This window comes from Rutilus rutilus (genome assembly GCF_951802725.1).
Source record: "Rutilus rutilus genome assembly, chromosome: 12".
Lineage (NCBI taxonomy): Eukaryota > Metazoa > Chordata > Actinopteri > Cypriniformes > Leuciscidae > Rutilus > Rutilus rutilus.
Window position 1 is genome coordinate 1,325,750 of NC_140217.1, and position 13,446 is coordinate 1,339,195.

General features: G+C 38.2%; 1 protein-coding gene across 3 annotated transcripts in view; it reads right to left on the reverse strand.

The window, feature by feature from the left end:
• LOC311301044 (interleukin-2 receptor subunit beta) overlaps nt 1-9,831 on the reverse strand; it is a 29,609-nt gene extending 19,778 nt beyond the window's left edge. For all 3 annotated transcript variants that reach the window (XR_014629394.1, XM_084425876.1, XM_084425875.1), the window contains exon 1: nt 9,485-9,831. The gene's annotated coding sequence lies outside the window, so the exon portion shown is untranslated. The remainder of the gene's footprint in view (nt 1-9,484) is intronic.
• Between the last annotated feature and the right edge of the window lie 3,615 nt (nt 9,832-13,446).

Here is a 13,446-nt window from a genome sequence, read left to right on the forward strand (position 1 = left end):
GTGGATGTGATTTCATGAGCAGATCCACGTTTCCCTGTTTAAAGTTTCTGTGAAGCGACGGCATTATCAGCTCAGTCTTACAGGAATAAGTCTAGGCCTGATAATACCTTCCAGGATCAGAAGAGTTCACCAAACATCTCATAAAACTGTGATCGTTGAGCACAACTAATCAGGGGTTGAATGTCTGTTATATTCAATTCAATTCACATTTATTTGTATAGCGCTTTTCACAATACACATCGTTTCAAAGCAGCTTTAGAGAAAGTGCATGAGTCCACATTACAACTTAGAGGGATCTGTTATCAGAGGAAACTGTCTAAGTTATGTATTTCAGAAATGTACATATACAAAATCACAGTTATATTGTAAAATGTATGTAGTGAATGAATCTAATAATGTGTCCTGTGATGTCATGCATTTGTCAGTAGCAGGAGTTTAGACACACGTATGCGATCTCATCCTCTACAACACATTTCCTCTTCATTGATATTTTCTGAGTAAAACCAGCCATTGCATCAGTTCTGAGAGCACTGGCATTAGCCAAGACCGGATGGCATCATGTAGTTTGTTTCAGAGTGTGTGTGTGTGTGACGTAATACAGAAGATAAAATAACTGCCTGAAGTGCATTTCTGATATTCTCTGCTTTTTCATCTTAGGTTCAATGTGAGTGACGTGTGTGTGTGAGTACGACCTGTGTGTGTGTGTGTGTGTGTGTGTGTGTGTGTGTGTGTGTGTGTGTGTGTGTGATCATCATCATAAGCTTAATTCATAATTAGGCTACATTATGGAAAATTAAAAACTTGAATTAAATCCACCAAGCAGCTTGTAAACAGTTTTAAAAATAAAGGTTCAATTTCAACCATTTTTGGTTCTTTCATTGATCAATTCTTACCAGAACCATGTTTTTCTTAGTGTGAAGAACCTTTTTCCACTATAAAGAACCTTTGGTGGAATGGAAAGATTCAGTGGATGTTAAAGGTTCTTTACGGAACCGATGCAAAACTTTTTAAGAGTGAAAGACTGAAAAATGCTGATTAAATTTATAGTAATTTTCACAAAATCAATCAATTTGACCGACAGTTTTAGAAATAAAGGAATGTTGTAGTAGCCTACTCTTAACTCTTTAAACCATCACTACAAGAAACAGCCTAATTATAGGAAAGATTAAACCAATAAATGAGTAAATTACAGTTTCATCAACAACTTTTCCATTTTGACCTTCTTTGACCTAATGGTGGAAACTGCCATAAAAGGTCAACTTTAAAAGCACACCCAGTTGATACTCATGATAAAGAAATGCCATGTAATATGTGAAGCATATCTAGTAAGCTTCAATGTCTACTTCATAAGAAATGAAACTATGGCTCTATAACGTTCATTTCCAGCACAGAATGACCTTACATTTCCATCACAATCTTCTTCAGTATTGATTGATGCAACTTTTCATCTCAGCACAGCAAAGTCTTGCTTATGCAACACTCAGTTACTCATCTTTAGCTGAATTACATCATTATTTTATAAGTATACATAAACTTTATGTGCTAATCTTCATCAGCTGTGACCATCAGGTTGTATTACCTTCAAATGACATATCAACCGTTTGACTGAGTGGGATTTCTCATTTAATATTGTATACATTTCTAAAACCTTTTGCATTTTATGTCCTCTCAGAATTCTGCCCAAAAACACTTGCAGGAATAAAGAATGGGATCAAAACGTCCTGCAAGAGCAGCTTCTCCCAGCGATCCAGGAGCAGTTTGGTGATGATTCGTGCATTTTCATGACACAAGGCAAGAGTGATAATGAAGGAGATGAGAGATCATTACATTGAAATTTTGGATCCTCACACTCTAAAAAATCTTGGGTTATTTTTTCTACCCAAATCCTGGGTTGAGCCTTTTGGGTAAATTTTTGGGGAGTTTTTGTGTAACCCAGATCCTGAGTCAGACGTAACAACCCAATGTTTGGGTAGTTTTTGTGTTACCCAGATCCTGAGTCAGACGTAACAACCCAATGTTTGGGTAGCTTTTGTGTTACCCAGATCCTGGGTCAGACGTAACAACCCAATGTTTGGGTAGTTTTTGTGTTACCCAGATCCTGAGTCAGACGTAACAACCCAATGTTTGGGTAGTTTTTGTGTTACCCAGATCCTGGGTCAGATGTAACAACCCAATGTTTGGGTAGTTTTTGTGTTACCCAGATCCTGAGTCAGACGTAACAACCCAGTGTTTGGGTAGTTTTTGTGTAACCCAGATCCTGAGTCAGACGTAACAACCCAATGTTTGGGTAGTTTTTGTGTTACCCAGATCCTGAGTCAGACGTAACAACCCAATGTTTGGGTAGTTTTTGTGTTACCCAGATCCTGAGTCAGACGTAACAACCCAATGTTTGGGTAGTTTTTGTGTTACCCAGATCCTGAGTCAGACGTAACAACCTAATGTTTGGGTAGTTTTTGTGTTACCCAGATCCTGGGTCAGACGTAACAACCCAATGTTTGGGTAGTTTTTGTGTTACCCAGATCCTGAGTCAGACGTAACAACCCAGTGTTTGGGTAGTTTTTGTGTTACCCAGATCCTGAGTCAGACGTAACAACCCAATGTTTGGGTAGTTTTTGTGTTACCCAGATCCTGAGTCAGACGTAACAACCCAATGTTTGGGTAGTTTTTGTGTTACCCAGATCCTGAGTCAGACGTAACAACCCAGTGTTTGGGTAGTTTTTGTGTTACCCAGATCCTGAGTCAGACGTAACAACCCAATGTTTGGGTAGTTTTTGTGTTACCCAGATCCTGAGTCAGACGTAACAACCCAATGTTTGGGTAGTTTTTGTGTTACCCAGATCCTGAGTCAGACGTAACAACCCAATGTTTGGGTAGTTTTTGTGTTACCCAGATCCTGAGTCAGACGTAACAACCCAATGTTTGGGTAGTTTTTGTGTTACCCAGATCCTGAGTCAGACGTAACAACCCAGTGTTTGGGTAGTTTTTGTGTTACCCAGATCCTGAGTCAGACGTAACAACCCAGTGTTTGGGTAGTTTTTGTGTTACCCAGATCCTGGGTCAGGTGTAACAACCCAATGTTTGGGTAGTTTTTGTGTAACCCAGATCCTGGGTCAGACGTAACAACCCAGTGTTTGGGTAGTTTGTGTGTTACCCAGATCCTGGGTCAGACGTAACAACCCAGTGTTTGGGTAGCTTTTGTGTAACCCAGATCCTGAGTCAGACGTAACAACCCGGTGTTGGGTAGTTTTTGTGTAACCCAGATCCTGAGTCAGACGTAACAACCCAGTGTTTGGGTAGTTTTTGTGTTACCCAGATCCTGGGTCAGACGTAACAACCCAGTGTTTGGGTAGTTTTTGTGTTACCCAGCTTCTGGGTCAGACGTAACAACCCAGTGTTTGGGTAGTTTTTGTGCTACCCAGATCCTGGGTCAGACGTAACAACCCAGTGTTTGGGTAGTTTTTGTGTTACCCAGCTCCTGGGTCAGACGTAACAACCCAGTGTTTGGGTAGTTTTTGTGTTACCCAGCTCCTGGGTCAGACGTAACAACCCAGTGTTTGGGTAGTTTTTGTGTTACCCAGATCCTGGGTCAGACGTAACAACCCAGTGTTTGGGTAGTTTTTGTGTTACCCAGATCCTGGGTCAGACGTAACAACCCAGTGTTTGGGTAGTTTTTGTGTTACCCAGCTCCTGGGTCAGACTTAACAACCCAGTGTTTGGGTAGTTCTCTTTCGACGGAACTCGAACTGTGTCGATGACGACACTATGGGAACGCCCTTCAGCGTAGCACGTCTGAATCATGAATGAAAACTAATCCAATCCTATTGGCGCTGCGTGATGACGTAGCGTGTGACGGCATACACGAATGTGTAGAAAGGCACGCCGGCACACAGCAGAGTTAGCTTTTTGCTATTCAGCAAGCGCTCTGTGTGTGTGAAACAAGTCTGTCCTATTTGGTGTTGTATGTCCTGTAAAGTCTGCATTGCAATATAGAATCTAGGGGCTTGGATTTCGCGTTTGCTGAGGCAGCGTGTAGATTACGTGTCTACTCTGCAATAAAGATTCTGTGGCTTGGATCTCGTGTTTGCCGAGGCAGTGCGTAGATTTAAACTCTGCATTTCAATACAGAATCTAGTAGCTCGGATCTCGCGTTTGCCGAGGTAGCGTGTTGATGACGAGTGTACTTTGCAATAAGATTCTGTGGCTGGGATCTCGCGTTTGTCGAGGCAGCGCATAGATTTAAGGTCTGCTTTGCAATACAGAATCTAGTAGCTCAGATCTCGCGCTTGCTGAAGCAGCGCGTTGATTAATTCACGAGTCTATTTGCAGTTTGCAATAAAGATTCTGTGTGGGTGCTATAGGCATGCAGTCAGTCCCTGAAGGGTGCTGGCTAGTGTTCATTGAGAAATAACTCGCCACACACAGTGCATTTCGGGTGTCTCAGCCGCGCCTGTTGACTTTCTTCTCGAGAGAAAAGTAGACTTTAATTAACTCAGAACAGGATAAACTCAGAACGGGAAACAGGTACACGCACACGGAACATACATACAATAACTGACCAGGAACAAGAGAGCACACAGGGTTTAAATACACAGAGGGGATCAGGGAACGAGACACAGCTGGGGCAAATGAGAACAACGAGAGGGACCATACAAACTAACAAGACAACACACCTGAAACAAGGGAACTAATGATTAAGCAAGCTAGGAATAATTGAATACGATAAGCACCGGCAGAGTCAAGGAAACTGAACGAAATAAAACAAAGTCCAAACACAAACAGGAACATGACAAAAACAGACCCTGGTCGTCACATCAGGTGAGAGCAGTGCAGCTCCGTCAAAATGGTCGAGTGACACCTGGCATCAGCGTCAACGCTTCCCATTGACTTTGAATGGGTGACGTCAAGCGTTGCCGAAAAGAATTGTGGATCCGTCGGCGGCGCTTCACTGGCGTTGCTCGCGGCAGAAGTTGAGAATTTTTCAACTTCTGCCGCGAGCAACGCCAGTGAAGCGCCGCCGACGGAAGCGTCAGCCAATCAGGATCGCTCTATGCAAATACAGTAGCCAGGCGGCAGCCTATCACGTTCATCCTGTTCAAGAGCAGCAAACTGAGGATACATTTTAAAATGGAGGAGAAACTAATTATTGTGGTGGGCAATCACCCGGTCCTTTATGACCAATCACTTTTTATTGGCAAATTGGCATCCATGTTGAATGACAATGAAGCTTGTGTTGAGTTCCTGTCTAATTTCATTGGCTGACGCTGCTATGACCATGGCGTCAGTGCCAAACTTCAGCCATGCCTTCCGTCAAGCGTTGACGCTGACGCCCCGTGTGAACGCACCGTGACACGTCGATCTTTTTGCGTGACGGAATGCCCTTGCATGAAATAAATGTATGCAACATGTATTCAAAACTATATAAAATATACTATTCTGTATATATTATATGATCAAAAATAAAGGAATTATCATGCAAACCAGTGTTTTTTTTTTTTTTTTTTAAGGTTAGAGAATTTAAGTTAATCTGTTAACATTAAATTATGTTTTATTAACAAAGTTCGGGAGGAGCATGTTCAGATAATTAAACCTATTTAAACACATGTGTAAACCACACTCTGTTAATCAACCCAATCAATGAGGTAAGAGGTGTATATATACTGCAAACTTACCAAACTTAGTTTAACAGCATCCCTGTTCTCCCCCATCTCCTCACTTCTAGTCCTAAATACTCTTACAACAACGGGGGAGTAATTTCCGAGCTCGGAGCCCTCCCCTGGACAGCACGGCAAATACGCATAATCTTTACTCTGTTTAATTGATGTAAGGGTGAACTCGTGAATTCATGTATGAAGTAAAAAAAGAACAATCTAGTATTATAGTAAAAATTAATCAATCCCTGAATGATGGGTTAAATAAACAACCCAATTTGCTAGGTAAAACTAACCCAACATGTGTTCTGTCCTACATTTACCCAGCCCTTGGGTTGAAAATAAGGCAAGAATGGATGGCCATCCTTCAGGATTTGGCCCCGAAGTTGATATCCAGTGTGCCAGAGAGAATCGCAGAGATTATGAAGAAGAAGGTTAACACTGTAAATCCTGACTCTTTGCATACATTGAATGTTTTCACTACACTCTTAAAAATAAAGGTCTTTATTGGAATCCATGGTTCCATGAAGAAGTTTACTGTGGAAAATGTTTCTTTAGATTTTTTAAATGTTCTTCACAAACAAAAAATGGTTCTTTTAAGAACTGATCACTGAAAGGTTCTTCGGTGAACAAAAAATTGGCATTGAAGAAGGAGAAAAGGGGATGAAAAAGACCTTTTTTGAACCTTTCGAGTTTACAACTTCACACAGGAACAAGTGAGTGACGCAAGAATACTGATGCCGATGATAATGATTCCCTCAGATGTAGTAGCGCTTGAGTCATTACTATCCAAAACCCTTACAAAAACCTCAAAAGCGTTCAATGACTTAAGTCATTACTAGAGTTTTCACATTAGAATACTGATCCTAATTATTAGTAATTCCTTCTGATGGATTTGGTAACACTTGAGTCATTACGGTTTTAGTAGTCATTGGAGGTTTGAAAAAACAGTAATGATCATCTAATAGTGAACTACCACATTCAACTATTGAATCAGAGCTATTACTAAATAATTCATTATTCAGAGTTTCTTGATAGATAATAGTAATTATTAGTTAATAGTGCATTACTCATTTGTTACTGTAGTTATTCATTAACGACAGAACAGTTTTCTAAAATGTTACCAACACGTGAAGTAATCAATAAGTAATAAAGCAGCAAAACACTACAACACTACATATGTTATTGCCAAAACTTTCAGCCATTGCTGAATATTTGAATGTCAAAAGTGAACAAAATGTGAGAACTTTATAGGGAATTTCCACGACCCTCAGCAGGTCTTGAGACTTCCTCATCTATCTGTGCTATACGCACTTTGTGTTAAACGCATTTTATGCAATTATATAAGAATTCTTTTTTTCTTTTTTTTTTTACAAATATTATTTTAAACTATTACATCAAAAACAGCCACTAATAACTCATTTTCAAAATCACAAATTTTAATCAGTTTTTTAAGTTAGTGACCTTGAGATGAAATTTGACAATTTATGTGTGTATTATAGTCCAATGGGCTGTTATCTCATTTCTTCCTAGAATCGCAAAAAAATCTAAACCACAAACACTCACACTCACACCCACACACACACACACACACACACACACACACACACACAGTGTGATTACAAGAAAAAAAGAGCTTGAGATGAAATTTGACGATTTATGTGTGTGGGGAGAAAACAAAGTGAAATAAATATTTTATATTTAAATTTTATATATATATATATATATATATATATATATATATATATATATATATATATCACATAAATTGTCACATTTAATTTCTTTAATTAATTTTTAAATAATTAGCTATATTTTGAAAATAAACAAAATAAACTGAATAAATTTATTTACCGTAATTTCCAATCAAGCTGTAATTTTGTTTAAATTATGCAAAAATTAAAATATTTTTATTTTCAAAATATAATTATTTCAGAAAATAATACTTTTCTTGAGATTAAATTATCAAGCTGTAATTTTGTTTAAATAATGCAAAAATATGATTTTTATTTTATTTTAGATGCGTACATTCTAGAGTAGCCTACAGCAAGACTTATGCTCAAATGCCCTGTTTACATTCAGTTAATAATTCTCTACCCACTGGTAAACATCGTTACAAATTAAACAAGCAGTAGTGTGAGTGAAAATGTTGTTTATTTAGGCTACGTCCAATGGGCAAAAGTAGCCAATTTTTGAGGAAACACGTTTAACACATATCAGCATACGAGAACAAGATAGAGAAGTTCTTTGAATGCTATATTTACATGTGAAAGTAGGCTACGCTAACCAACTTTAGCCTAACCAAGTGTCAATTTCGCTCGTTTGTGTTTCAGTCAGTCATTTCGGCCATTTCAACCTCTGAATTGAGATCCAAACTGACACATTATTGAGGCGAAACCGAAACAGAGAGAAACTTTAACAGCTTTTCACAGTTGTCTTTCAGCTCGTGTCAACAGCATTAAATCAACATCCATGAGGGAAATGAGGGAGACCGTCCGAAGAAAAACACCCCATAACTCCTTCATAAACAGCATTATGACCGTGCGCATGCGCACAAAGCCCAAAATATGTGACTGACTCCGAATATGCAATGCACGCAGGGGCGTAATTTGTGGGGGGGGGGGGGGGGTTGGGGGGGGACATAACCCCCCCAATATTTAAATCTATGCATTACAACCCCCCCAATATTTATACCATGATCACATGAAAAGGAGGCATACCCAAACTTCAACCCCCCCAATGTTCAAACCAAATCTACGCCCTTGAATGCACGCACACATATGGTGTGGACAAACATGCAGTTCATTATTTTGGCAGCGGATCATTTGCTCTGTCTTCACTTCATTAGTTTAGTCTGATTTATTAATCAGGCTCTGCAGATTTCTATTGAACTCTGCCAGAGCAAATTATATTATGACGGATGCGGAGGCGTAGGTCTACACGACAGACCAAACGGATTAATATTCCCTTCAAAACCATCTAACCTGACTTACTATGACAAGATAACAAACGCAACATATCCGCTGTCTTTAAACCACGAGCGAAAGAGTTTGAGAGAAGAGTTTGAGTCCTGGTGATCTATGAGAAATTTAGGTCGGTGAAAAACATTTGTGGCATTAGGCTACCACAGTCAAATCCACACACACACACACACACACACACACACACACACACGCACCCACCCCGAACTTAGCCTACTGATGATCTCTATTTACAAGCCTCATTCTTATTAAGAATTTGATTAAATATTAGCAGGCTGAAGCTGGCAACTGATGGGTTGAATGATAGTCCAGTGGGCTGTTATCTCGTTTCTTCTTAGAATCGCAAAAAATATCTAAACCACAAACACACACACACACACAGTGTGATTACGAGAAAAAAGAGCTCTACATCCTCCAGCACTCACACCTTTGCCGTCACATCCTTCTCTGTCCCCTAAACTTTTTCCACTTATCACAAACACCATCATCCATCCCAGCACACACACACACACACACACACACACACACACACACACTTCGCGCTTCTATTTCAGTGTTAAGTTGTGGAAATATAGTTTGCTTCGTTCATTCAGTTTAACAGCATTAAAGAGGACACATGTTTTCACTCAACTGAACTGTGTTAATGCATTTTAAACACATTCTTCATCCCTGACTCCGACAGCTCAGGTAATGCTTATTAATGGTATGACACATTTCAGGGATGGTCAAAATTACGATTTTAAATCAGTCTGACCGCTTGTATTAGCTGCTGAGATATTAACAATATATTTCAGAAAATGATCAGCGTGTTTTGGCCCTGAATGATAATGAAACACATGTAGGCTATACACTGACCTGCTCTTCTCCATCTCTCCGTCGATCAGCGGGAGCTCAAGCCAACTTTCAGACCTTTGATTTAATCAAGGTTTTTTTTTAGATAAAGGGTTTCCCTTTTCGTTCTCTCTCTCTCTCTCTCTCTCTCTCTCTCTCTCTCTCTCTCTCTCTCTCTCTGTTTTCGTTTGAAGAGAATAAAATGGTAAAATCCTTGCGGTTTGTTTCTCGCTTCTGTAAACCGCGTCTCGCTTCTCTCAGAAAAGCTCCTCTAAAAAATCCCCTCGTTCTTCTTTCCCTAAAATCTCCGTCACAGACACAAAAATGACGTTTTCTTATTCCTATATGACGTTATTTGGTGCTTTTACCTAAATACGTTAAAACGACGAATGGAAATGAATTTAACAATTTTGCATAATTTTTATGTCTACTTTTTAGAGTAAACTATAGTTTTTTCAAAATTGATACAACTTTTTAATAACTTTTAGTAGCCTAGGTCTAATCAGGCCTACCTACAATTAGTTTTTAAAATGTGTATTTTCAAAAAAGCTACCTTCGCAATTTTAATGCACGTGGATTTGCTTTATATAAGTAGCCTACAGTTTGTTAATAAAGTGGTATAAAAAGACTTGAACTTTCACTGATTTTTGTTATCTAATATCAGAATCTGTGTTTAGATCTGTAACTCTAGCGCCCCCTTCAGGACGGTGTACATCATACACTTGCTATGTGTCAATTACTTTTGATTTATTCGTTGCAAACATTTGAAAGTCTGTACATTTTGCCAATAAACCTGATTTGCAATGGGGGGTGAATAATTTGCAATTAAAACGGTAGCTAAGATTTCTGATCGTTTACTGTAAATGGCATCAAAACACAGACATGTTTTCAGTTTCCAAAATGCAGATAATAAAAAAAGCTTCAGTACAGTTTGATTGATTTCAGAGATTCTACACGATGAGGCATGTTCAAAATCTCCTTTGTTGTGACATTTCTGTGTGTAAAGTTTGGACTGAAGCAAACAAACACGGGTCAAGGGACTGTACGATTTCAACACTGTCAAAACCCCCTGGCTGACCTAAATAAAACCACGAGATTATCATCACTATCACAATAAGGCTTGTTGAGACACTCAGATGTTCATCATATGGCAGTCTAAATGTCACTGAATGACCAGTAAAGGCCTCAAACAGCTGAATTACATTTTATAGGATAGAAAGTTCAAATCTGACCCATTGGCAATGCCTCATTTGTTAGCAATTACAATGGAATAGTAGTATAGGCACACTTCCACAAGGGTCTTGAGTGTCTTCTGTACATTTAAAGGGACACTAAGTAGGAATTTCCCCCATCTAGTGGTGAAACTGTATTTTGCATTCAAACGAATAATGCTCTCCAGCGCCTCACTTTTTCAAATGCGCGTTGCATCTACGGTAGACGTTATGTACAAAAAAGCTATGACAGGATGTCTTATAATAGCACTTCGAGTTTTTCTTCGGGTGAACGGGTTTGTTATTTAAAACAAACTGAAACTTGAAACAACGAAAAAAAGAATGTTACAGTATAAATTACTGACTGAAAAACATTAACTATGGTAATTAGTAGTAATGCCGCCTTTATTCGTTATATTTTTGAAGTACGTGCGTTGTTAGATATCATCATCATCAGAGCCTTCTCTACTTTACTCAATAGCTGCTATTCATCAAAGAGCCTGTTTAACTTACTATGAATAGAATAGATAAATAGATATAACTATAAATGTTCTACTATCTATATAATAAAGTTCACAACCAAGCAATGAAAAATAAGCTTGTAATTAAGACCGTAACATTGACTTACCTGTCGAGAAGAAAGCAGGCAACTTCAGCATCTCTTGTTTTGAAAGCTTTCTCCTGCATTAGCAATCCCGACATTAACCCTTGTTTTTGTAATCTCCGGTCACGTTTCCTTTTACGGTCTATTTTGGACTTTTCCGATGACGAGGACTCCTTATCCTGTGACTCATATGTATGTATGAATGAACGGTGTATAAATAACCGTGCAGTGCAGCCTTTTAAACTTGCCGCGGCAGTGACAAGCGCCTCTCACTGCTCTGCTCCTCCGCTTCTGCTGGCTTCAGTCACGTGACGCTGGCTCTGAACGAAACGCGTTGGCCTAGTACTTTTTGTCCCTCTCTGCTATTATAGTTTTTCAAGATGGCGGAACTACATGGAAGCCTCCGTGGACCTACCCGTCCCATGTATATAAAGATAATAAATTCTTCGTTTACGAGGATTAGTCTGATCATTGGCATGGGTATTTGTACACCATTGAGGGCATATTTATGAATAAAAGTATTGATTTTAGATAATAAAATACCTAAAAAGCTACTTATTGTCCCTTTAAAGACTTTTTTCCAGGCTAAATCAGAACATCCCACCCCTCGTTCTGATATCCTTCTCATCCTTCGTCAGTGGAAGTCTATAACCTTATTCAGATTTGTCCAAATCAGATTTCTGTGTATATCCGATTGGAATCCGATCATATTTTAGCAAATGTGAACGGCAGAAAATCACATGGAAAGGTTTTTTGAGCTTCATTTGAATGTGGTTTGAAATCATATTCAGAAAGCATTTCTGGAAGTCCATTTCAGTCTGACCTCTCTGATTCTGTGTGATCTAATACAACGTGAACATGCCAGACTTTGTGGTGAAAGTCTCTGCAGAGACAAGGTTATTGTTGAGCAGAAAATTACAAAACCATATTTAGAGCAGGAAGCGACAGCACAGGATAGATAGATAGATAGATAGATAGATAGATAGATAGATAGATAGATAGATAGATAGATAGATAGATAGATAGATAGATAGATAGATAGATAGATAGATAGATAGAGAGAGAGAGAGATAGATAGATAGATAGATAGATAGATAGATAGATAGATAGATAGAGAGATAGATAGATAGATAGATAGATAGATAGATAGAGAGATAGATAGATAGATAGATAGATAGATAGATAGATAGATAGATAGATAGATAGAGAGATAGATAGATAGAGAGATAGATAGAGAGACAGAGAGAGATAGATAGATAGAGAGATAGATAGAGAGAGAGATAGATAGATAGATAGATAGATAGATAGAGAGAGAGATAGATAGATAGAGAGATAGATAGAGAGATAGATAGATAGATAGAGAGATAGATAGAGAGATAGAGAGATAGATAGATAAAGAGATAGATAGATAGATAGATAGATAGATAGATAGATAGATAGATAGATAGATAGATAGATAGATAGATAGATTTTTAAATTAATCATAACTAACATTTATTTTTCTTGCCGGATTAACAATTATATGCTTTCGAAACCTGAAATGTTTCCAAACACTTTGGTCAAGGTCAGTCAGTGTATCTTAATCATGTCCGAATATAACAAAAGGGGAAGTGAAACTAGACAGATGTTTTAATATAAACTCATGACTTTGAATAACAAAGCTTCTACTTAGTAACAGAAGAGTTTGCTGAATAATAACAAATCATATTGGAGAAAAATGAAGTAATGAATCATGTCACCTTTGCCATGCTCTTATTCTATAAATACTGTTCTCTTTTTGCCCAAGTAAACTTAAGTCTGTGCGTAGGGGAAAATCTTCCACAATAGATGGATAGATAGATAGATAGATAGATAGATAGATAGATAGATAGATAGATAGATAGATAGATAGATAGATAGATAGATAGATAGATAGATAGATGGCCACACTAAAGCATTTAAATATGAACAGAAACTTCCCAACAAAAATATTCTTCTAAGAACGTTTTACTAACCCTTCCCGTAATGAAAATGTTATTTCTGAATGTTCTCGGACCGGAACTTTGGACAAACATCAAACTAAAATATTTCAGAAAACAAACGTTACTTTTTTTGTTCCTTTGTTTTTGTGCTAACGTTTTTAGAACATTATTAAAGACCAGATTACTATATGAACGAAGGTTTGTTTATAA